This window comes from Tachypleus tridentatus, chromosome 1 (genome assembly GCF_004210375.1).
Source record: "Tachypleus tridentatus isolate NWPU-2018 chromosome 1, ASM421037v1, whole genome shotgun sequence".
In the NCBI taxonomy this organism is placed as follows: domain Eukaryota; kingdom Metazoa; phylum Arthropoda; class Merostomata; order Xiphosura; family Limulidae; genus Tachypleus; species Tachypleus tridentatus.
In genome coordinates this window covers 142,156,371-142,182,306 of record NC_134825.1, presented here as the reverse complement: position 1 = coordinate 142,182,306, position 25,936 = coordinate 142,156,371, and the positions used below count along the sequence as shown (strand labels likewise).

The window sequence follows — 25,936 nt, the reverse complement described above, 5'->3', positions numbered from 1 at the left end:
GGATTACGAGTCGAGTGCCTTATCCTCTTGGCACAAAGCTGCAGAAATAGATATCTGTGCTCTGCCCACCATGTCTGCAGACATACCACTGTGCCTATCAATAAGTAATAATAAAATTCGGTTCGAAAATATTGATTTGAGCATGAAAGTTTAAATCTATAACATTATAATCTCAATAGACTTAAGTAAATCTATGCCGAAAAACCCACCCAGTGGTTCATAATGAGAACGCACACTTGTGACGTTAAGAATTGGGTTTCGATACCCGTAGAGAACACAGCACAGATAGCTTATTGCGTGGCTTTGTGCTTAAAAACCAAACTTTGTTGAGAAATTAATACGCGTAAAAGTAAAATAAAAATTTAGGCTGATGTATTATGCGAAATAAATCAAAATATTAAACAAACAATCTTGAAATATGGTACTTAAGGAACACACGTAACAAAATAAGAATATTTTTGTTTTCACTTCATAACTTATCAACACCCTCACCATAGTGATTAATAATATTTTTTACGGTGGTAAAATTAAAACAACGACGAACAGCCCTGACAATGACTTTCTTAGGCCACTCAATCAAATTGTTACTCTGGACTGTAAATTAACTAACTCTCTGAATAAATTATAAGACTCTCAAAATTTTACTTACTATACTATATATTTAAGTCTGATTAAAAACCGAAAACTGAAATTCAAACGCTAATTTATATCAATTACAACGTTAATTCTGCTGTTCCAGCTAACAGGTAAAATTTTCTATGCTTCGAAGTAGAACTTTGAAGCACTTGCTCTTTACCTCTTGGCAGGATTGAAGTGGCTGTAGGTATTATTAAGCAGCAGGAACTATATTCATAAATTTCCCTGACCCACAATGCTTATGTTCCAAGTGTATATTCTAAGAACTTAGTATTTATATAGCCTATTCAAGTGGGCCATTTTGGACCTCTTCTGGTATCCACTGTTATCAATACATGACCTCTCAAAGCTGTTGTGCGATTTCATAATGACCTTCACAGTTTTTATTCAGCTTTGGTGACATCAATTTATTCCTATGAAGGTTATAAAACCAGACAAAGTCTCCAGCGTTAAAGTGATGTGAAAGTGGCTTGGCATTAAAGAACTAATTCAATGACTCTACAGTTTAATTGGGGTTATTTCCTTTACTTGTTAGTTTATTTCTGCTAGTTGTTCTTGCAGGTTCCTTATAACTTCAGTATTATTAACTGACATGTCTGCATCCAGTCGTCTCTTAATGTTTATATCTACTAGTAGTCAGAGACCTTCTTCTATGATAATTATGGTGGATGTGCAGAATATAGCTTCAATTACAGAAGTCTTGTAGGCTATGAAAAGCGCCGTTAATTTCAGAGCTCATTTGATATGATTTTCTAAACTATACTTAGCAAGTTGTCCATCTTGTTGTGGATGTAATGGATTTGCTCTGCTTTCTATGCCCAGTAATTCACAGTATTTCTTAAATGCTGTTGACTCAGTATTTATATCCGGGTCAAATTAAAGTTTCCTGGGCTTTCATAAGCCAGAACTTATGAAGAACTGATTAGTCAACACGTTTTATACTGCAGCTGCTTTTTTATCACTTTGTAAAGTAATTCATTGCTTCTATTTATATACTTGTTTTGAAGTACAAGTTTTTGGCAATGGTTCCATGATAACAGTTCCTGTTCTCTCCACAGATTCTCCAACTTAGTGTAATTTTAGTATTGTTCTCCTTGATTTAGATGACAGATTTATGTAACACATACTTTACATGATCGACAGCAGTTCTCAGCATATCTTTTTATGTCACTATAGTGGAAGCTTTTTTAAAGTCGACCAAGTGTCTTTTTTATCCCGAGATGTTCCTCTGAGATCCCTTCATGTGGCATATACCAAGATGGCTTCTCACAGTGAGTTGGAAATGACTCATAGCCAATATTCTTTTGTTTCACCTAGTTTTTCAATCTCCTTTGCAATATACTTGTTTGTAGGTGTAACATGTTTCATTGAGCTCAGTATGACTGAGCTTTGGAGCTTACATAGCATATCTTAGACCATGCTGGTCTTTATGGTGATTGCTCCATTTGTGTGATAATGGGTTTCATATATAGATATTTTGTGTGTTCTTGGAACAACTCAGTATCTGGATCACTATTTCTGTAAGCAGCAATTTGCTAACACTTCTGAAGTAATTCGTTCTTCTCACAACTCTTGAACTCTTATGGGCTTTATCTTTGGTTAAGGACGTGTGTATTATCGTGAATTCTGTTTGTGTTATATCCCATCTGGTAAAGGTACTGGTCCAGCTCTCATATCTATCTGATTTATTGTCTTTCAGGTGTTTAAAAGCTGTAAAGTCTCTGTAAAGGATTATAATCTGTTCAAATCAAGAATGACTGTCCGACATTTAATGGTTAAAATTATGTAAAACACTTATCACGGCCAAGAGATTTTCTATGATAACAAAGTAATTATATTCAGACTTGCACAAAGTTCTACTCCAGTATGCTATCATTTTCTTTGCCTTTGTCCTTTTTATGATAATACTATTCGATAATTACTGACATCTGTACCCAGCATGCAAAGTTGATCTGGATCTAAGAATGCCGTGACAAGAGTTGAAGTTAGAACCATTTTTTTATTCCAAATAAAAGACTGCCTATTCTTTGTTCGATTGTGATGTGAATTGACAATACTTGAAAATACCGAAACATATCTTTGGGAGTAAGACCAATAACATTTCTTGGTTTGATCACATTGTGAGGTTGTGGTCCAATTGTCAGTTGAATTTACATTTTCAGGATGTGTTTATACATTGTCTTCACGAATAAGACGTCCTGAATAATTTGCCTTTTTCTGAACTATCTATAACTTCTTGGTATTTATTCGAGATGGGTTTTGTTTAACAATTGGAAAAGTTCTTCACTTCAGAAACTTCTTCCAAAGACAGTAATATCATAAAAGTACACCAAGGTAGTTTTCCAGAATATAACATCAAACACCAACTACATGAATAATTCAGAAGTTGTTGGAGCATTACAGAGGACAAGAGATATCCCTTTGAACTGACATTTTCTCCTTATCTTTATATGTCATCTTCACTTAATTTGGTCCGTGTATAAGATAGATTTACAGTGGAATACAATTTGGTCCTCACTAAGATTTAGTGTCCTTTTTATTGTCCTTTAAAACGGTGACAATAATAAAAGTGTTGTTATTCCTTGGAAGAGATTTTGAATTTTTACTGTAATCTGTTTAAGATTACGGTAACCAATACAAAATATTTTAATCCATCGTTCTTTCATATTAATACAATGTTTAAAGACCATGGACTTTGTGACTTCTCTATGTGTTCTTGAAGTTTTATGTCATTGACACCCTTTTTAGTTTCATTTTATGCCAATGAAAGTCATTTTGATAGTTGCTTAACAGAGTGATTGTTAAAAGTATCAATTCGATGATCTGTAATGTAGGTACTGCCAAAATAATTGGTTCTTTTGATAATATATTTGCACTGCTTCTAAGAAGATACTTCAGTCCTTGCTGTTTCATTGGTGACAAATATATACAGCTTAGTTCAAACAAGTTACGTAAATGAATTTGGAGGTGTTCTCCTCATTTTATTGTCTGCTGATCATTTCTGTTGTGATACTGGTGAAGAGCTCACAGTCTCTACTAGATCACATTACCCAATTCTTTGCCCATATTTTAACATTTGAGCACTATTTGAGGAACTTGCCTCAACTGTTGAAAACATTGGGTGGCTTCATAGTACATCCAATCAATACTGTATATGCCAGTTTTTCATCAGGATATCTCTCCACAACAGCAAAATCCTTCAAGCCAGAACCAATGGGGAAACAATACATTACCATACCAGATTCAGAAAGAATAGACTCACTTCTCTTTACTCTTACTTAGCTCTTGGAATAGACTGTTTATGTTTCAAAATCTGAGTTGCAGTTTCTTACGGAATATTTCCAGTGTCAACTCTTCAAAGTCTAGTTGCAAACATTTTAAATAAGAGAATTGAGTCCTAAGAGAAAATTACTTTCTGTATCTGCAATATAAGCTTTCTGTATACCCACACAATCTAAGATCTTTATATTTATCTCTACAGGACCATTCAATCGTATTGAATGTCCAGTTACTCTCTACTCATTTTCTTTTCACAGTTTAGGATGTACCTCTGAACTAAGAATTCTGGGTATAGCAACATCCAATTAGATGCAATGTCTGCTGTCATCTGACATTTGATTCCATTGATTTCTTCTACTTCCTGTATGCCATATATATTAATCCTTTCCTCTTAACTCTTCATCGATTGGTTTGTCTAAAATTGGCTAATCGTGACCCCTTAAGATCATTATTCAATAGTTCAACTCTTACTGCCATCTCGCTGGAATATAAATCTTCTTCTTGGACTGATACTAGTTCTTATAATGATCTTTTTTCATATTATTATAGCACTCAGTATTTTTCTAGCTACTATTTCTGTTCCAGACGACTGATTGGTTATTCCTTCAGATGACTAAAGCCATTTTTTCATAACATTTCCTATTTCTTCCACGGTTCATGGTTTCCAGTTTGTCTTACTGTAAAGTGCTTCGTGTTGTCACCACTGACCATTTTCTTTTGTTGACAGTAGCTCATATGTGATGACATTCATGTTTAAATGCATATACAAAAGTTTCTTGGATAGTCTGGAGTTAAATTATTTAACTTGGAATTATACTTTGCAATCATCTGAAGCACTCATAAACTGATCCTGTCACAACTCTTGAAATGGGCTTGGTTTTAAAGTTGATTATGCATAATAGACAAAATACTCTTTCCTACACTAACAGCGATAGTGGCTCCCAATGTTGTCTTACCATTGTTGAGAACTTGTCTCATTACACATCTTTTTGGTGTAGAGCTTCAAACCTATGCTCTGAAAGTGTAGTTAAAGATCTGTAATTCTGCTAAAGATGGACTGAAAAGTGATCCAAAACTTCTAAAGCTGTTCCATTCAGGTTAGTTGTAAGCTAGATCACACTTTGTTCTTCTAAGACGCCATTACATCTAGTCAACAACTAGAACTGGGCAAAATATGCTTCCCAAGGAACTGACTCATCAGGTTCATTGGGTTATTTTTAATGTGAATTTTACTCTGATCCAAGGACTAACAAGATTGTATAAAAGGTATGAATCCTGAAATGTTCTGCAAGAAGTATTCTGCTGGTTGGGAAGAGTTGAAATATTGCTTTGTTTCGAAGTTGAGTAAACATAGTGTCCATGAAAGTGACCACTTTCTTCTATAATTCCAAAATCTTCTAATTTTCCTTTTCTATCTGGTCACCTCTGTATTTTATCTTTTCATTTATTCCTTCGTCTTCATTGCCTGTTTATCTACCTCTTTGCTAACCAGCTATATTTGTAAGTTTGTAAGTAAACCCTGTTGATCAAGTTTTTCTATTAGCTTACATTAGATTCATGTATTTGCCGATTTGACTATTTTATTTCTTTATTCGTCTATTGTTCAGCTCTTGAATTTGTTGATTTGTCATTATAACTTGTTGATCAAACTTTTCTCTAACTTTCAGCATTTGTTGATTATTAAGTACAGTCAGTTGGTTTATTTGCTGCATTCACTGATTCAGCCACGCTCAAGGATATTTCTAGTCAACTCCTGCATCTTTCATTACTTTCGCCTGTTTTCATTTTAGCCATAGCTATGTTGAAATACTTCTGCTAGTCTTTCCTTTCTTAATTTTGATAAAAAACCAGAAAGATAAAGTTCAAACACCTCACTTCCTACACAAATTTGTTACACTGGTCAATTAAAGCAATGACGAATAGTCCATGTATCGATTTGAATAACTAGTTTATTAGCCACATGCACAAAATATTTCACAGTCACGTTATTTTTCCGATACTGGATTCATAATGGACTGTCCAATTTTAGGCTAAACAATTAGCTTATTTCTCTAATACCGAGCTCTTGATTGACTCATTAAAGAGACCGTAAGACTCCCAAAGCTACATTTACTGTATCAAATGTCTAACTGAATATTAAAACAGATTCTGAAACTGGGAAAAACTTTTGTTTTTGTAATTAAGCACAGAGCCACAAAATGGGATGTCTGTGATCTGCCCACCTCGAGTATTGATACCCGGTTTCTATCAACGTAAGTTCACAGACACACCTATGTCCACTGGGTGAGGAGGGTGATAAAAACTCGTTATATAAAGTTTCACCAAATGTCGTTAATGCCTACAATTGATGTCAGATTTTTTTCAAATGATACAAATAATATGCAGTGCCCTCTATCCAAAACCAGGGAACAGTAATGAAAAAAATTGCAACCAATAATAACATGATTCAGATAAATATTAAAAAAAACAAACATTATTTTAATTCTTTACAAACATATTATTGTATTCAAATAAGTAGATAAAGTATGTGATAAGAGTAAAAAGAAAAGAAAACTAAATCTCACTAATTATTTTTATTTTACTGGTCCCTCGCTGGTACAGTAGTAAGTCTAAGGATTTATAATCCCGAAATCAGTGAACTTAGCAGATAGCCCACTGTGGCTTTGCTATAAGAAAAAACACACATATTCTAGTTTGCTGTTACGAATGTTTCGAAAAGAATAAACTATTATTCTGATTTACGAATTATATCTAAAAGAGAAGTTAACATGTCTGACTTGTAATACGTGGTTATCAGTTTTTATATAAAACACACTGAGGGTAAATTACTTGAAATGAATGGCAGTTTGAAACATTGAATATTTAACATTATAGATTTGCTCAAAAAGTCAAATAAGAGAAATCGTACTGAATTTCCCTGATGGTTAAATAACACTGACTTGTTAAAGTACCAACAGAAAACTTACAACATTTTTATTCCATATATAATGATATATCATTAGGTGATTTACTAAAGTCTACAATGCAAAAAATCTAGAAATTATAATATCAAGATTTTCCTTCGACGATATTTCTTTCACATAAAACTCAGTATGTTCAAATAATATTTTCTATTTCATATTAACGGTAATGAACATGAACATATAACACCTCCTTCAGTTCAAATGTTTACGATACTACGTAATAGTAGCATGAACCTTTGCCGACAAGTGTTAATAAGACAAGCTTTCCTGGAAAACAAATTTGACTTCAAGCTTAGAGGCTAAAATTAATAGTTATTATTATTCTTATTACTTTAACGTATCACTCAATGGTTGTATATAACTAACATTAAATAAATACTTTTAATTTCAAATAATATTGAAATGTTTAATTTTCCAAAGTTACAGCTGCTATTCATTGTGAACAAGCACAACGTTACATGATGGGTTATCGAAACCCATATCACTAGTGTTGTAAGCCCGGAGACATACTGCTGTGCACCTTGATGGTTAAAGTTAAAGAACAAAATAATAATTTAGTCAGTTGCTGTCTTGTACATTGGCGTTTAACTGATAAGAAATTTTGAGTAAAAGCTTGAATTGTTTTAAAACTATATCTATTTAAATATTTTTCAATGTCACTAATCAGCAGTAGTGTAAAACGATGTGTGACAAACTCTACACACCCCAGGTGTTACAGTTCAATATTTTCAACTGTCCTGCAGTTTATAGATTTATTGTTTATTGCGTTTTATAATATTCAGTTATGCCTGAACTTACTGGCTTATTTGCAACCATACATACCATTTAGGGCCCTCATACTGAGTCGTATTAAATTACATTTATGTGTTTTCCGATTACAACATTCAGATCTTCTCCAACGAAATTAAGTGAAATCAGTCACTTCTACGTAAACTACCCAGGAATCTCCAGCACAAGTTACGGAAATTGATTTCAGCATCGATAATACTTCTTTGTACATTTTTTGTATGACTCGTATTTTGGTAGTGATCCTATAAACAATAAAGACATGAACTCACAAGTAACTTTGTATATAAATAAGTTAAAAGATTACCTTAAAAACCCGATGCAGAAGGTGAAGTTAATTGTAGAAATAAATTTCCTACAACTCCATTTCTAGTTTCGTTTTAAGCCTCAATATTTCCTTAATAGTTATTTCTCTTCGGTTCAAAGACAATATCCCTAAAATTTAGTCTTAAAAGTTAGTTGCGTCAGAGATATACATTAAAACTTACTGTTCGATTTTTCAATAAATATGTGAAAAATCACCGTTAAGTTTAAGGTTTTTCATAATGCTGCAAACTTAGAATTTTAACATGTTAAACAACTTCTATTTATACTTCACACGTAACAAAACATTTTGATAATCCAGTTTACCTGTGAACTACCAGGAAAAAGGTTTACAGTTCCAAATAAAGACTGTTTTAATCCATTACACTCAGAACTATTTTCTTTAAAATGCATCTTACAAAAGAAGAATAAGCTTATATATATGTGCAAAAACGGCTCGTTTGGGTTGAGAAAATATTTTACGTAAAATATTTCTCAACCCAAACGAGCCGTTTTTGCATATATATTTCTCTACAAGTGAGTTTTCTCGACATCACTGAAGCTTATATATTCTGAAAGCTTCTGTGTAGAGATGATTGAAATTGGTCCTGGTACGTTAGAAATTAATGCAATTGCAATGAAGATTTGGCTAATGGCTGTTTACGCATTAGCATGCTTTACTTAGTTTGAACGAGAGGAAGCTTTTAATAATCACAAATGCGTTGCTATGTTTATTTTTAGCATTATGCCATAACATCCAAAAATAAATTATCGTGGTATTTTTCGAATTATTATACGAATTTTTAAGTCCAGTGGAAATTCAAATTGAGATCATGATATGTTAGAATCTGTTCTTCATTCTTACTGACGACAACTGAAGATAATCTCTTACGTTAAGTGATTCTGATTTAAAGAACCGATATGTCAGAAATACAATTGTATATCAAATGTGTGTCAAGTAAGTAGAAATATTTTCTTTGATTTTTTCATTTAAGCATTACGGAAAAGTAAAAGTTTGTCTTTAACAGTTCTGAGATATATCTATTCTAAGTTTTTGTAGGTTTGTTTGCTGATTTATTGATGTATATACGAAAAGAAAATCATTTGTTAATACTTACTTGGTGATAAATTAAATCTAATCAAAAACGCCTTAGGTGTGAAAAAATGTTCTGCTAAAAAGGGTTAGTGTGCGATTAAAAGAAGGAAGTCAAAATTTATATAATAGCATTGATAAGAATTTAGTAGCAAATATTCATTCATTAGTTAGCCGGGCCACATTTTGTGTTCAACTTGGCGCATCATGGATAGTAAAACAAAATACGTGGTAACTAATGAATGAATATTTGCTGTAAAATCATTAACAATGCTTTAAGTGTAGCCACGAGCTTTGATTTCATTCCTTAAAATTGCAAGGTCAATCCTGTTTTGGCCGATCCTTTTCTTCGCATCTAAGGTGTTTTTGATTATATGTCATGACTATTTATAAATGCACACCAACAAACCACAGCAAGTAAGAAAGTGGCACTCGATAGTAACGAACATAGTTTTAGGATCATAACCGTATTATTCGAAACAGACCTATACTTTGCAGAACCGACCAGATTCATCAGAATATATAGTGGTATTTTTGCCTGTTTAAAACAGTGTTAATAAAATTTCTTTATACTAACACAATGAAAACTAGATTAACAGTTTCTTGTCATCATCTGCGTGCACTCGGTACAGCTACATGAAGCTTCATTATTTAGGCTAATTGCTGATAACATGCCACACTAAACTTTCTTTAATGAGGGAAATTTAATAAAATTTATCAAATTTGTGCTTAAACGTTGGCAGTTAATAAGGAATAATAACCGTCCTTCTGTACGACTCTTTTGAAAACTGATAATCTAGTTTGCTTGGTCTAATCAATACTTATGTATTTGTTCGTCCTTTCACCTGATAATTTTACTACTCTAAATCAGCTATCTTTAATCCAAAAGACAGAAAACTAAAAACATGGTTCTCTTTTTTTTCTTAGGTGAAACTGTAGTAAATGTGTTAGACAATAATTCACGCGACTTTTTGCTTAGCTTTACGCAAAACTTTTCGTCACATTTGAGCGTATTTTGTTGAATATATATCTTATATTTAGACCATATATGAAACCTATTTTTATCAGTGTAATAATTTGAAATGTAACTACGAAAGTTAAATATCTTTTTCTGTCAAATAAATTTTTCGTATTGTCGATGCGAAGAAAAAAAGGGTTAAAATGTAATCGAAATTGAAGGTTTTATACCAAGTGTATTTCTTACTGAATTGTTTTATATCTAATGTATTTCTTAATGAATTGTTTTATATCTAATGTATTTCTTAATGAATTGTTTTATATCTAGTGTATTTCTTAATGAATTGTTTTATATCTAGTGTATTTCTTAATGAATTGTTTTATACCTAGTGTATTTCTTAATGAATTGTTTTATATCTAGTGTATTTCTTAATGAATTGTTTTATACCTAGTGTATTTCTTAATGAATTGTTTTATATCTAATGTATTTCTTAATGAATTGTTTTATATCTAGTGTATTTCGTAATGAATTGTTTTATACCTAGTGTATTTCTTAATGAATTGTTTTATATCTAGTGTATTTCTTAATGAATTGTTTTATATCTAGTGTATTTCTTAATGAATTGTTTTATACCTAGTGTATTTGTTAATGAATTGTTTTATATCTAGTGTATTTCTTAATGAATTGTTTTATACCTAGTGTATTTCTTAATTAATTGTTTTATACCTAGTGTATTTCTTAATGAATTGTTTTATACCTAGTGTATTTCTTAATGAATTGTTTTATATCTAATGTATTTCTTAATAAATTGTTTTATATCTAATGTATTTCTTAATGAATTGTTTTATACCTAGTGTATTTGTTAATGAATTGTTTTATATCTAGTGTATTTCTTAATGAATTGTTTTATATCTAGTGTATTTCTTAATGAATTATTTTATATCTAGTGTATTTCTTAATGAATTGTTTTATATCTAGTGTATTTCTTAATGAATTGTTTTATACCTAGTGTATTTGTTAATGAATTGTTTTATATCTAATGTATTTCTTGATGAATTGTTTTATATCTAGTGTATTTCTTAATGAATTGTTTTGAAATTTAGTGTGTAAATTGTCCTGTAGTGAACACATCAACTAAAAATGTGTTATAGTCTGAATAATCAACAATGTACACTACAAACAGTTAATGGAAAAATTAGAAAATTGATAGTACATGAATTTTGCATCACCCTGTATGTAACATTAAACTACTTTTTTAGTTTATTCCAGCAAGTTGTTATTTTCTGCCCGACGTTAACAAGACAAAAAATTTCCTACTAATTAAGTGATCAACTTAATAGTAGTTTTCGTTTCTTTGAAATTAAAATTACACTTCTGAGTGGGCACGGCATGGCCAGCTGGTTAAGGCACTCGACTCATAATCTGAGAGCCGGGGGTCCGAATTCCCCTCGCATCAAACGTGCTCGTTTTTTTCAGCCGTGGGGGCGTTATAATGTAACAGTCAATCCCACTATTCTTTGGTAACAGAGTAGTCCAAGAGTTGGCGGTGAGTAGTGATGACTAGCTGCCTTCCTTCTAGTTTTACACTGCTAAATTAGGAACGGCTAGCGCAGATTGCCCTCGTGTAGCTTTGCCTGAAATTCAAAACAAACCACTTCCTAGTGAAAAGGTAATGTTATCAATCATACACAAAATTGACTGAGATTGTAATTTAACGTTTCTTTTAAAGTATATTCATACTCATTCATTCAAACTCTATGTAATGTACAGTTATTAATTCTACTATTAATTAAAGCTCAGGACCAAGATACAGATATTGTTAGAGCAGCTGTAGCGATTTTCAAAAACATAATGTGCGCTAATCATATAAGGTATTAAGGCTGTAGTTTTGGAAAAATATATTACCGCGGCATTAGATCAGCGTTAATGTAGTAAAATAATTTTTCAGAAACTTTTATTAGTTTTCTTATTACCTGCAGCTGTGTTTTCTAATGAAGCGTGATACCTATGTACAGGCTAAAAATATAGATGCGTGTTCCACGGTACCTGAGAAGTGCTTTTAAAAAATACCACATACCAATTAGTTTGTCCTTATTTCAGAAAATTTCTAGTAAACTGGAATAAAAGACAATGAATATAATAGAAACACTGAGATATAAAGATGGTATTAAAGTGGTGGAAAAGTTATTGCATTATCTATTTTTTCACATTTTTCTTGGTTTCTGTAATTCTTATGAGATTGTGTATTGTGGAAGTGTCCGAACTAGTGTAAAACGGTTCTAGATATTTTGTGGTGTATACAAGCTAACTCATATTTTAGTTATCCAAACATACATATGCATCTTTATTAACAACCAAACCGTGATAAATATATTACAGTACATAATCAACAGATACTTGACAAATACGAAAGTGTTCCCTGAACAACAAAACCTAGATTTAAAGATATTGCTACTAAAGTAGTTGATAACAAATGATCACAGAAAGTGTTTCTTGTTTAACATTTAGTTGTACCCCCACTCTGGCCGTTATGACTGTGTGACATCACCAAGCTCCTTTTTTCAGTCTCCTTGCTGAGATACCGAATGAATGGCACGAACACATGGTATGAATGATAACAGTGATCCGTGGTTTCTTGCTATGCTATTTTAACATCTATGGACGACAGAACACAATCGCCAGCTGCTGTGAAAGCTCTCTTCCTGCATTTATCTTCTGTTGCTCCACACAGCCAGTATTCCTATATCTCTGCACCCAGTGGTTTACAGCAGACTAGTTAAATTTAATTTTTCTAGCATCTTACCTTGTAGAAGGCGCATCTTTGCTCAAAAAAGCAATTTCTGTTTTTTACATGGAGTTAATTCAAAATCTTTGGCAATAGTAGCATCACATGTACGTTGTAGCAGATACTTTTTAAGCTGACTCTCAGTAAAGACCTCTGTTTATATCTAGAAACGGTCAATAGAATACAAAGGCAACCTATAAAGCCGATGTCTCCTCCATTAAACATATTTACACTTACATGCGTTATGACCTGAAAATAGACGGTGATTGTGAAGAAAAGTATGAAATCAATTGAACGATGAAATAAGTATTTTCACACTATATTTCTTCACATTCCAGAAGTGTATTGTAACAATTACAAGGTCGATGTTTCCAACCGTGGATTATTATTAACCTAACAACATACATTAATTGTATAACTTGCATTAAAATTCCTATTAGTGTTAGAGTAGTTCAAAGCTTGTCGGTTGCTACAAGAAAACAATTCACTTATCGTTCTTAAACACCAAATACAATGGTATTCATAATTTTAGTTAATGCTTGGTGTTATATTCTTTATTAAAAGAAATACAGATAGTATGCAAAACCAATAACTGATAAAACTATAATTCTGAATTAAGTCCATTTATATTTATTTTATTAGTACGATGATGAAATTTTATGAAAGATGTTCACATAATGTGTTCTTATATTAAATTGAACTACAACATATAGTCCTTCAATATTTTGAAAATATCGTCAAATTTAAATAGATATGTAATTCTTCCATAGCTTTCTTCTTACTGTAGCAGATTTTCTTTGCTATCACAATTACAAAGAAACAAGACATCACAAAATCGCAGACAAATTATTTTTTCATCCACATACTAAATGAATTTTAATTTTATATATTCGTATGTTTTATCGACTGTTTTCATTTAATTAGTTTGCTATATATAAAGCGAATTACACTTCTACATTGAGACAGTATTATATAACATTTATTATCAAATAGCGTTGCTAAACTTAAGGGTTGCGAAACTCAATGCTGAGTTTTTTTAGGGCACATCATCATCGTAATTGGTTTCACCTATTTTTGTGTTACTTGTTTGTCAAGAGTGTTGTGAGACAACGAAACATTGATTAATTTGATTGATTAAAATAAAGCTCTAACCCAAATAATCCGCTTAAACGCTGTTCTTGATAAATTAGATTCTAGTTTCTAAAGCACCGGCAGAGAGAACTATATCATATTCCTCTTGTATAACCAATCGGTAAAATAATTAATATATATCTATACCAGCGCCCGTCTTTTATTAATTAAAAACTAACAGATATCTTCCTGTAGGAAAATTAAAATAAGTTCAAGTTTCGATCTTCTATTAAAGTAAGTTTATATTTATGTTACTACTACGGGTTAATGTTCTAAAACTGAGTTGTAACCGGTTTGTTTGTTTTAATGTGAATCTAAATGTTGTTGTGTTCGGTGTGCTGTAGTTTTAGAGGATTCATTTCACACAGTCAAGGTTGCTGCTTTTTTTTTAATAAAAGCTTGATTTGTATTTTAATTTACTTTTGTCCAATTACTTATATTATTTTGTCCAATAACAAATTGTATAGTATATGATTTCGTATATATTATATAGTATATAATTGTATATATATTATTGTTCTAATGATTTATTGTTGTATGTATCTTATAACTATTATCTTCTAAACAATCTTTCCTTGCTCTAAACATTTAATGTTCCTGTCTTCAATACATATGGATTTAAACTCACAAAAGGATCTCACAAAGGTTTTAAGATGATTCATTCGGTTTGGTTTATTTTGAGTTTCGCGCAAAGCTACACGAAGGCTATCTGCGCTGGCCGTCCTTGATCTAGCAGTGTAAGACTAGAGGGAAGGCAGCTGGCCATTACCATCCACCTCCAACTCTGGGGCTACTCTTTTACCAACGATTAGTGGGATAGACAGTCACTTTTTAACGCCTCCACATCTGAAAGGGCGAGCATGTTTGGTATGATGGGAATTCGAACCCCCACCCTCAGATTACGAGTCGAACGCCTTAACCTACCTGGCCATGCGGGACCGGATTCATCTGATAGCCACTAACACATATATTTCTTACAACCACTGAGATGAGAGAGCATTGTTCTCTTTCAGCTTGTTATGTTTGATCAAATTATAAGCCTTTTCAACGATTTTACAGATCTGTTTCTTAACTTTGGTGGTGATATTGTATATAAGTATAAGTTATTTAGTATACTAGTTTTTCTTTCTTTTTTGTGCCTTTCACCTTTAACCATTATAAAAGTCCATTTCTTTCACACAAGCACACATATAGCAACTATTATTACCTTCTGTTCAGAATATAATTCATGTAACATATTATATATCTCACTTAATAATATATGAGCATAAAATTCTTTCACAGCACATTCAATGTTATGTTATAATCCGGTTATTTCACTGGTAGAGGATCTATTGAGTAATATAACAAATATATATACAATGATAATTTTACATGTATCTTTTCAAATTTAGTCGGCTAAAACTTTGGCTCATATGCATTGTTTTACTTTAAAAGTCTTAAGTTGCATGATATTCATCGCAAAGTGAATAAAATGAACAAAACTTCCACATTTGATATTTTTTACATAATAAGAACATCCTGTACATCTTGAAAGCAATATTTGTAAATTTTCAGTGTATCACATACGCTTATTGTTATTTTTAAATCACTAAAATGCTATTTTATCAAACAAATGATAAACATTTGTGTGATATCAACGACTATACAGAATAGTACAGTATTCCTTTATTTTCGTTTCCTTTATGAAGAGCCCAGCATGGCCAGGTGGTTAAGGCACTCGACTCGTGATCCGAGAATCGCGGGTTCGAGTCTCCATTACATCAAACGTGCTCGCCCTTTCAGCCGTGGAGGCGTTATATTGTAACGATCAATCCCACTATTCGTTGGTAAAAGAGTAGCCCAAGAGTTCGCGATGGGTAGTGATAATTAGCTGCCTTCCCTTTTACACTGCTGAATTAGGGATGGCTAGCGCAGATAGCCCTCGTGTAGCTTTACGCGAAATTCAAAAACAAGCAGAAAGCCTTCATGAAAAAATAATTTCACAAACAATATCAGTTACGTGGCAGTTTAGTGAGATTTCAAAAAATACTATTTCTTTTATTTTAGAGAATGCGTAAATATGAACAAATCGCTTGAGTTATTTTAATATTGACCAGTTTTAAGTTATCGTAGTTGCCTTTCAAGGTTTTATTTTGACTGATTAAAATATGTGTTACGAGTTTATAGGGCAAAGAGTAACACTAACAAAATATCATACCACTTTTCGAAGATATTAAATTTTAAACTTCATTTCGTTTTGTAAAATATTCCCAAGTTTTTGTATTTTAGTACAATAATCACTCACACAGATATAAAATTTAAAAGTTATGTGTATGTCATGTTTCTATATTGTATTATAATGAAAGAGAGACAACGTTTGAGTGTTGTGAATGCTTATGTCATCGAAAAGATTATTCTAAAAGTCATTACCCATGCAAATGATCATTGCTGAACTTTTCAGCAAGAAAACTCAAAAGACTAATCCATAAAACTTAATCAAACGCAAAATCATTTGAATAGAGTAAAATTCAAAGATGAATTAGGAGCCTTCGATCTATATATGTTGTTCAAATGTTGGTTTTAAAGGAAATCTAGTTAAGAAGACACACAATTAAGATTGAAAGTTCAGTTGTTAGTTGATGTCTGTTTACTCTGTGTTCAGAAAGATCGATGTTTTACCAGGTGAACAATCACACTTTTAAACACAGATCTGAAATTAAGGGAATGATTGAAATTTACTGGCATAAACACAGATGTTCTTTGACGAATATTAAATAGCCATTTTTACTTTCTACTCCTCTCACTAAATAAAGTGTCATAGTTGGCTCTAAGATTCACAACTAACGAACCAGGTTCGAATACGTGCTATATCATAAAGTATTTCCCGCGTTTGAAGTTGTGGATAAATTATAATACTGACAGTCAATTTTTTAACATGGACGGTTGGTGAGAGAGTGTTGCTGAATGGCTGCCTTCCTTCTAGTCAGTAAACCAAAACTGGAAGGAATGGTCGATAAACTTAGTAGCTGTGCCATAAATGTAAAAAAACATTCGTACGTACACTCCAAGAAAGCGGTATGGTAAAGTACTTCTAATCTGATTATTTCAGTTTTAAATATATGGCTAGATCTAACATACGGAATTTTCAATGAGAGATCTACTTTCATTGAGGTTGATAAAATAACTATGAGCTGGATCTTTTATGTATATACAAGAGCACATTTTTATTAATTCTGAAAGGAATCATTTGCTCGAAGAACGAACGTTTGAGTGTGTTATCTGTCTTTCATTTCTTCAAATTCCCTCCATTTTCTAAAAGGAAACTGTCATGAAGAAACGTCTGGGAGATTAAACTTTTTCATTTTTGTAAGCAGATACATATTTAGGGCTCTCAGCGGGTCGTTTAGTTTTTATTACTATCAGAAGAGCAGGTTATATAACTACGTTTACTTTAGCTTTCTCATGGCGTGTTTATGCAATAAGAGGTTGTTTTTCGTAGTTAGTGACAACGTATTTAATGGGTATTTGAAAATGTTTACGTACTTAATTTATTTTCAAGGCACATTGTGCAACTACATCAGAGTAAAAACAACAACACAAAAACCAACGTTGTTAATATCTAAACATATTTTTTGTTTTTTTGTACAGATAATACAGTTTTCATTTATTATTATTGAACCTTCACCTCACATTTACCAATTGTTTTTCTTTTAAGGAAAGGAATATTCTTTATATGTTTGCGCAAGTTGAATTAAATAATTCCTTTTGTGGAGCGGCATATTAAATTGAAAGACGTTATATGCAGTATGGATATGAGAGTATTATTCTGCAGACTGTTGGGAGCAATAGAAGATGTTGGTGTATACCATAGCAGAATTAAAGTGCGCCATTTTTGTTTTCAGCTTGGCTTCATATCACTAGTGGTATATACAAATTTGATGCTTTTCAAACTATTCAGTGCTGTACACAACAGTTGTACAGTCATAAATTATCTTGATATGGTTTTGTTCGAAAAACGAACATTAAAATCAAATCCGTGAAGAAAGCCCAAACAAACAGCAACTTAGTTATCAGATAAACTTTCATAATGATTGTATATTAGTAGTACATCATTATTAAATATTTACCTTTTTAGCAACAAATGGATTATAGTGTTTCATGTATACGATAAGTTTTAAAGCATTCTGTAATACTGTAATAGAATTTTGTTCAAAAAACATTTTATTAAGAGTTAAATTAAATTTCAAATAAAAATTAAAGTGCCTTTAATTTTCAAATGTTGTTTAATATAACATGAAAGCTTACAGGTTACTTTTTGCTCGTTTTAGAATGTTTGTGCAAAGGTACATATTGACTATATGCGCTCTGAATTAATAGATTAGAGAGAAAACAGTTAGTCAAAATCACTCGACGGTAACTCTTTGGCTACTACTGACTTATGAAAAAATTTAATATGATAAATTCGGTGGGAAAGGGGAGCTTTTTCGGTGGATTGTTAATATTTAGATAGGATATTGGCTGGTCTGTTTTCTGGGTAATTTTAACAACAAATGAGTTAAACGCCAATATATATGTTAAGTTTCAAAATGTTATGTAAAAAGATTTTACTGTAAGTTGTCTATTCCAAAAAGCTCCCTTTCACTGAAGTTATTCCTCAACTCCCACTATTTGGCATGTTCGTTACAGACAGAGAAGAGTGTGAGGACGTGTACAGAAAAGATTGGTTGAAAGTGTAAAATTTAACTATATGGATTTCTTCAAATTCACCAAAGGTAAGCAAAATATTAGGATAGTCGTAGAGTTTTTGAGAAATAAGACATGAAAGCTAATGACTAATGATTACGGGATGACTGGGTTATTAAATTCTAATTAATTATTCTTTATTTTCTCTGATTAAGATTTGAGCAATATTTCTCATGCTGAACCATTACTAGTTGGAAACAAGACGATAACATTAATTCTGAACTTGTTTTAGAAAATCGGGAGGTTTAAGCAATGATAAAACTCTTGGATCAGATAATATTTACCCGAGGGTTTTGAAAAAGGTTAATGATCAGATATGTAGTCCACTTGCTACTACTACTTCCAGATCATTGAATAGTATGCAGGTACCAGAGACTTGGATGATGGTTATTGTTATTCCTATTTCCAAGAAAAGTAATAAAATTATTCCAGTGATTATGGGTTTCTTATTTTTATATCAATGGTGACAAACGTTTTTGAAAGTCTGATAAAAGACGTCTGCAAAATCATTTAACAAAGCTTAAACCTTTTGTATAATTAACAGGGTTTCACAACAGAAAAATCCTGCCTTACAAATCTTTAGAAATTCTGTGAAGATGTTACTGGCTGTGTAGATGAGGATGCAGATGTGGATTTGATGTATTTGAATGTTTAGAAAGCATTTAACAAGGTGCTACATAAGAGATTTGTTCAAAATGTATCTCTGTAGGTATGTGGGAAAACGGAGGGTTGTTGTAAATGGAGCTCAGTGAAACTAGACTACTGTCAGGAATGAGGTACCAAAAGACTCTGTGTTAAAATTTTTATTTTTTCAATTAATATCAGTGACATAGTTGAAGAAATTATCGATAAATTATTCTAATTCACTAATGAATTTGAATTAAGAGTGTTATTTGGTGAGAACAACCTTAACAGTATATAGAAAGAAAGATATATTAGTGTTCTTGTTGATGAGTACTTTATGCCATCTAAGCAATGCTGTTGATAATGGCATCGAAAATAGGATTTTAGGTTGTCTCAAAAAACATATTGAATATAAGTATAAAGAGGTTACCATACGATTGTACAGGTCATTGGTTAGGTTATTTAGAGTACTGTATCTAGTTGGGTTCCTTACCTTAAAAAAGGCAATAACTTGTAGGGAAGCTTGAAAAAAACATACTCAGATGAAAAAAAACATTTGTCATGTGAGGATCCGTTAAGACCTCTGAACTTATCGCCTCTTGCAAAAAGAAGCGCTAAAAGTGTTTAAGTTAAGGATATTGATAGAATTTATTCGTCATTTGTTCGTACTTAACGGAGAGAATAGTAAGCCTAGGGAACATAAATATAACTTTTAGCATGGAAGGAGCCATCTTCAACTAAGACATCTTTACTTTTCTAAAGAAATGGTCATCTTTAGGAAAAGGATGCCATCAGATGTGGTAGATGCAGTTATTTTAAAGAAGTTTAAGGGAAAACTTGATAAATATTTGCATGCTAAAGGTTTACTTTGAAATTTTATTTTAACACTTAGTTTAATGTACTGGCTATGACTACATAGATGGAACACAAGGTTCTTTATTGTTGTTTTCTAATATTCTCTTATGTCATTTGTTAATAGCTATCCTTATAGGCACACCCATCCAAAGAGCGAGACGCGTTTTTTTTCCAACACGATACGAAACATGAACTCTCGGATTCATAGTTCTGACGAATTAATCAGTAAACCATATCATTTTAACATGAAAGACAATAGCTTATTGTGTAATTCGTTATTGATTACCTTAGTTCTGGTTTATTAACCGCAATGTAAAAAGCAAGAAAATGGCTGTTGAAAAAGAAAAGTATTATTTATATAACTTCAGACTGTTTCATTGTAATATGCTATTAATTTAGAACTCTTGAAATTCACCAAAACAGGCAAAAATATTACTTTAACTGAAAGTAACAAACTCAATAAAAATTAATGTTCAACCAATTATCTTGAGATAAACTAGTTGCCTTTCCTCTAGTCTTACACTGCTAAATTAGGGACAGCTAGCGCAGATAGCCTTCGAGCAGCTTTGTGCGAAATTCAAAACAAACTCTCCTTCTCTAATTTCCTATATTTTCCTATTATACTGCAACATTTTACAGATGATTTTCAGAAGTAGCTTTAAAGTAGAGCTAAGCAACTTTAGTCTCTCTTACTTCTTAACTCAAAAACATTGATGATTTATACTTTAAACCGAAATCCCCATATCATTTATTCATCCCAAATATTTAGACCTGACGAGAGTTTTGTGATTACTGTTATGTGTTACGGATCATAAGGTCCATTCAAGCCGTATATGTTGCTGAATACACACACACACACACAATTTCAGCTGTGAGAAGTGTTATAAATGAGATAGTATTCACATAAGCAATTGGCGCTGCTCACTTGTTTCTTCTCTTTGGTCACCAATATTAAGTTAAGGAAAGATGTACATAAACTCCATAAAGGCCGATTAATTCTTTTGTTATACTGAAATTTTTAGTAAGATATATTCTCATTTAATATAAATTCACACAACATAATATGAACATAAGACAATACTTTCTACCATCAAATATTTCAAAGCACCAAAAAATGTGTCTAGATTTGTAGTGAATAGCAGTAGTACTTTTTTTTTTATATATTTACGCAAAATCAAAGAAGCCCTAATTATACAGCAACTAAACTCAAAAGTAAATTGTTTAATGGAGCATCATTATACCTATACTAATTAATAACCTAACATCTAAACGCAGCATTCCCAACAACCTCGTACCCGTTTACACTCTCGTCTCTAAGACATGTGCCCGGCAACGGTCAGTTGCAAACTCTCTCTTTGTTAACCTGAAGATGACCTAAGAAAGTCGAAACGTTGTTCTCTGTTTTGTTATGGAACGTGTTAATACCTGTACCAGCCGTCCTGAAAAACATTTATAAGGTTTATCGTGAGTTACATTAGTGATGCCAACTTAGATTTGTTAACTATTAAAAAGTCAAACCTTACGGATATAATTAATACATGAACAACACAAATAAAGATTTAAGAAAAGATGAATATGTTTCTTCATATCAAAAAATACACTTACGGAATTTATAAAAAAAAAAGACGATTTTAGAAATTCAACCACTTAGTTTGTGCAATGAAAGAAAAAATAACAGAAAATGTTTATCATAATGTGCTTTTCTTAGTAATTCAGTACAAAATATAAACTGGACTATGTGTCCACAACGGGTATTGAAATTTTGCTTCTAGCGTTGTAAATTCGAGTACATACTGCTGTGCTACTGGGAGGCTTCCTAACATACATGGGTGTTTTAACTGATTTATGTTTTCACACCTTTAGTAGTGCTTTAAATATTTCTATTATTGGTAATACTTAGAATTAAAGTTTGAACAGGTAAAATAAAATTATGCCTATGACAATTTTCAGATGACTATGTTATATATAGCAAATGCTCCATTAATATAAAGCATTTTATGCTTGATTAAATTGAGATATTAATATATTCAGATCAGACCAAGATAGACTTATTTCTGTTTATTTTGAGAAGAAAATAATTTGGTGTCAAAAATTACACTGATCTAACTAAGTTTCATTTGGGAGCTTAATTACTTCTATCGACTTGCTGTTGATCCCATTAGAAATAAAAGGACTTGACAACTCGTCTTCGAAAATAGTCACTTTGTTAACTTTATAAGCTAGACTAGATACCGATAAAAACATTATATTCGGAGAAAAAATGAATATTGAACTTTATTCTTAGAATTCTGAAGACAGGATTCTGTTTGTCCCTCTCTCATATTCATCTTATTAGATTTTCAAACCACTTAACGTATAAGACTAAAGTTCGAACGAAACGAAATATTTCTTATTTACAAGGAATGGGTATTCTTGAACGCGAATGACATCTTATACGCACTGGGGATACGCTGCCAGGATATAAACGCCGAGAGTGCAGATACACTCTTCATAATTTTAAGTAATATCTAGAGTATCACCTGCCTCCAGAAGCAGTTCGTTCGATTTATTGAGCCGAATAACAGGATTTACTGTAACTTTTATAAAATGATAATAGTTGATAGCGTTTAATGACGTGGCTCCACAGGCCAATACATAAACACTTCTAGCCATCAAATGTTTTAATAATTCTTGAGTAACGCTAGACAGGATAAAACAAAAACAATAGCTTAAAATAAATTAACCAGATGCAATTGGAAAGTGATAATGATACAGAAATACCAGGTGAAAACGAAATAAAAGTGATACCTCAAGCAATCACTCAATATTTTTTTTTACTTTCTTGTTCATTGCAAGCAGCTAAAAAGTCAGTTTTACTTTTATATATGTTTGATTGACGGTATTATCTATTATTATATCTTTACACTATTCACTTTGTGAAGAATCGACATTTATAATTTCCAGTAAGCCAAAAAATAAAACACATTTTAAGAAGTATATAATTTCCTCAGACGAACACTTTTGACCTTACTACAGCCATTAATCATAAACTAGTTATTTTAATAATATAACTATGACATTAAATAATACGTTGTAAAACTTGGTTTCTATAATTCATCATCAAAGAAGTATTTCACCTTCTATTTTAATAACCAATGATCTCTACAAATGTGCAGATGTTAACTTCTTTCAGTCAACCATTCAAGAATGTTCATTTCATATGAATAATGCGTCTACTACTTTAACTGCCACTCATTCATCTTTAGCATGAAACGATCCTAGTGAATAGGTCAAACACCAGTGTAATTACCTAAATTGCAGTAATTAATACGAACGTTAAGATACTGACGCCGATTGCTGTATAGTGCGCACACACAATGTCGCTTATTTCCTCAGAAAATGACTATCCACATGAGTAAATATCCACTTAAAGGTTCTGTTTTAGGGACGTGCGTCGTGCGATATTCCAAGAAATGAGTGTCTAATTACTAAGAAATGCAGAAATCTGAAATTTCTGCAAAACCATAGACATATTTATTTTTCTCGTTGGATAATTTTCGTATTGACACAATAAATATTCAGTGTATGAACACATGACAGAATATGTTATAGAAAATAAAGCATCTTCCAATAATCATTAATGTAAAGTTCTACTAATTATCAGTAACTATTGTTTTTATTAGGTCTGTCACAAAACATATGTATATATATGGTAAAAAGGCATACATAGTTATTGAAAACAAGTTATGAAAAAGTCTTAAAACATTTGAATTGAGCTCATCCAAGGAACTGAAAAATACAGTTGATGTATAAGGTTTGTTTTCTGTAATGGATTGGAGAAAACTTGCACAATTGAGAAACATCCACGACACCATTTATATACATGTAATACTTGTAATAAAATACATGAAATGTTGTTAAGCAGACCAAGCAATTTGGCCAAAACTTTTATATCGAAACTGCTGGAAAATATAAAGGCACTAAAACAAAGAACAGTAACAAAATCTGAGTGAAAGTAAAAATCGATACAGTCTAAAGCACATTACCGCGTGTCATAAACTGAATACGATAAATGCTGACACTCACATTGTTTAAGAAAAAGATAGCTGTTCAACAGTGTTACTAACATTTGTTTAAAGTAGGTTTTCAAAGGCATAATTAATGGATATGTTAATGTTATATTATAACTCACAAGGTATATACAGTATACTTCCGAGAATAATAAGGATTTTTAGTGTAATTTGTCGAATGAAGTTTATTCTGGCATACTGAGATAACTTAACGAACGTTTTGTTATTTGTGGATATATCTTATCAGTAATATTCAAGAAACGACCTTGATAAATGGCACTTTAACGTTTGCATTGGCAAGTTCCTGGTTTGAAATAAAATTCACAAAAGGTTCGTAGAAAGACAAAGATAACAACAACCATATAAAGTCATAACTGCAGCACGCAAGTCATTTTTTATTACAAATACGGAAAGTAATTCGAATTAACAATGAAATGCAATGTTAGTTTAAATAGCAGCACATTAGACTTCAAATTCAAGGCTTAATTAATTTTACAGAGTAATTTGATTTAAGTCTCGTTGACTGATGTAAATGTGTACATATGTAAATAAAATCAATTTTTATACATGTGTGTAGATAGACAGATATTAAAGGACCATTAAACAAGCCATACGCTGTATTTCCAAATCTGATTCTTCGCAATAAGAGAATTATAATATCATACGAAATTAACGTTTTTATATGAGAACATTCCAGAAGAATGTCATAGTGGTTTGAGTTAAATTTGTTATCGTGTATATTTCACATATAAGTTTGAGTTAAGTACACCATCTCTTCTTTGAGAGATTTTTAACACTAAAAAGTCCGATAGAGTTTGAAACATAAACATTTGTGTTTCAATAATCATCGTTTAACATTCCCCAATAGCTGTGTAGGATGTTTTACCTGCAACGCATATTGAAAAAAACTAAATACATCAGTAAGAATCAAAAGTCTAAAATCAAGTTTTCATAATACAGCGTTACAGAATTCCATTTTCTACCAATCGTAAAATTTTTCACACAAAAATGGTAACGTAACTTTCTTTTTTCTCATTCTAGGTTCCAACAAACTTTGTGTTACATAATTATACACTGGGTTATTACATTCAGTAGAGGATTTTCGTTTCTCCAAGAAAAACAACTTATTTTCCTTTCCATTAACATACATATATCGTTGAAACTATTAATTATTTAATCCAAATTTGCAACATTCAAATAACTATACTCACTGTATGGTGGCTCAAGATCTAATGGTTGTTGTTGTGAACTTGTTTTCAAAAGACAGCGGTAGAACGTTGAACGTTATTGGAGTTTAGTAATTTCTTCTTGAACTAGAAATGTGTGTGAAGTCTGTCGTTTCACCAGACAAAACACCTTCTGAAGCACCAATCCCTCGCGTTGCACGAGATTTAGTGAGTTAGTGCATGCGCTTGAGGCTTGCGTGGATCAATGTCTCAGTCAGTGATACAAGTGCTCATAAACACCACTTCTCTATAACATCACGGAATAGATACCACATTACTTCGAAAAATAAGAAGTAAATAAATAACTGAGTTTTGTAAAAAGTATTCTCATTTTATAAAGGAACAAATTGTGTGAATGTCAAGTAAATAAATAAATAATCTAATAAAGTTATAACGCCAGCGTCCTCATATCCTTATTTGGCAGACTGCAAGTGATAGATAACGACTTAATAACAGAATATTACATATTCAATGTTTTACATGAATAAACTTATTAATTAATGCTGCAAAACAAATATTGTTT

The 25,936-nt window shown here is 31.7% G+C and overlaps 1 protein-coding gene across 1 annotated transcript in view; it reads right to left on the bottom strand.

Moving 5' to 3' along the window:
- LOC143233231 (uncharacterized) overlaps positions 1–25,556 on the bottom strand; it is a 106,839-nt gene extending 81,283 nt beyond the window's left edge. The window contains exon 1 of the mRNA XM_076469226.1: positions 25,399–25,556. The gene's annotated coding sequence lies outside the window, so the exon portion shown is untranslated. The remainder of the gene's footprint in view (positions 1–25,398) is intronic.
- Positions 25,557–25,936: the final 380 nt, after the last annotated feature.